The sequence below is a fragment of the Solanum verrucosum genome, unplaced genomic scaffold (assembly GCF_900185275.1).
Source record: "Solanum verrucosum unplaced genomic scaffold, falcon-dt-bn FXZP01000040.1, whole genome shotgun sequence".
In the NCBI taxonomy this organism is placed as follows: Eukaryota; Viridiplantae; Streptophyta; class Magnoliopsida; order Solanales; family Solanaceae; genus Solanum; species Solanum verrucosum.
Genome location: NW_026020323.1, coordinates 1,504,351 through 1,505,980, shown reverse-complemented (window position 1 = coordinate 1,505,980; position 1,630 = coordinate 1,504,351).

Genomic DNA, 1,630 nt, shown 5'->3' with positions numbered 1-1,630 from the left:
TCTTCCATGAAGGGTTATCCAACAAATAAAGTTGTGGTTAGGAAGAATTCCCTTACACCAAATCCACCTGCTCCTCGTCCACTCTTCTAGCTCGCCTTTTCTCCATGTATACCCGCTTGCTATCGTGTATTTGTCCTCAGGTTTAAGCCATCCGTTTTGGTTGTATCCTGGTACAAATTTATCTCTATATGATAGATTTTTTTCCAATACCAACATAAAGGGCATAGATGAGTGGATCTTGTCTACATAAAGAGCAGGTGTATGGAGTATAAGTTATCTTCCCTTCTTCCGACTTTCAATATCTGAAATACCATCATCACATGCATACCACTGTGTTGATGCTCGAATAATTAGAGGCTCATGTTGAGAACCAGACCGAGCCTGTGCAATCTTGGCTTCTGCTCTTTGGTACAGTTTTGGAAACCCATCAAACAGTTGAAAACGAGAAGATGCGTCTTCAGACAGGATTTCTGAAGACACATATTGCCATCAGTCTGTACCCTTTATGTAGACATGATCCACTCATCGCACCAATAGATTATCAGCTTTTTGAGCAATGTTTCACACGTATTTTGCTACCGCAGCCTCGTTCCATATCACACATTCAGTGATTCCCAGTCCTCCTCCTTTTTTCGTCCGACACTCAAGTCCCATGCCACTAATGGAGCTCTATTTGTATTCATTTTTCCAGACCATATGAAGTTTCTACATACTTCTGTTATGCCCTTCAAGACTTGTTTTGACAACACGAACATAGAAGACCAGTAGGCCATACATTTATGTTTCTTCACTGTTCAGTCGTACTCTTGGTTTTTTTCATTCGTTCTTGATTCATTGTTATAGACTTTAATTGTGTAAGTTTAATCTCGTAGAATTCCTCTCTGTTCTAGCATAACTTTAGTGTTGTCCATGTCTTTTGTATTCCAACTGGTGAAGTTATCATTTGCAATAGTCATTGTGGTTAAATCAAAGATTGAGATTTCTGCATGTTTACTTTCATCTATGCCGTCATAGGATGCTAAACTTTCACTTCTCTCATTATCTGTACATCAGCAAACACCGATTAGGATCAAATGAAATTTGCAGTTATGTTCATTGTTTTTTGCTGCACGATATGGAAAGGTAGTAGAAGGTCTAGGTTGCTAATTGCTTCACCATTATATATAGTTGTTGTACAGATACTGAAATTATTCGACTAAAGTATGTTGTAGAATAATATCCTTACCATTTCTCCTTATATTGATCACCGAACAACATGCCAAATAGAGTGCAAGAATTATTGCTACAACAGACTTGTTGTGTACTACTGCTAACCAAAAACGATCAACTGCATATTTCTTCTCCACATAATATTGAATTACCTAAATGCTTCTTACTTGTAATTTTTCAGATTAGTTACACTACTTGCAATATTTTTATACTTTGGATTTCATTATTGACACATTTTTTTTTATTTTAGGTTATACAATCTGAAGTTCCAAATTCATATGTGGGTGATTTCAAAGACATTATTCAAAGAAGAGTAACAAAACTATTTGAAGACATTAGTCAATAGTTTGAACAATATAAGTTTATTTTTAAAAGTTGTGACTGCCTATTTTGGATCAGTACTTCCTTTTGTTTGTCTAGA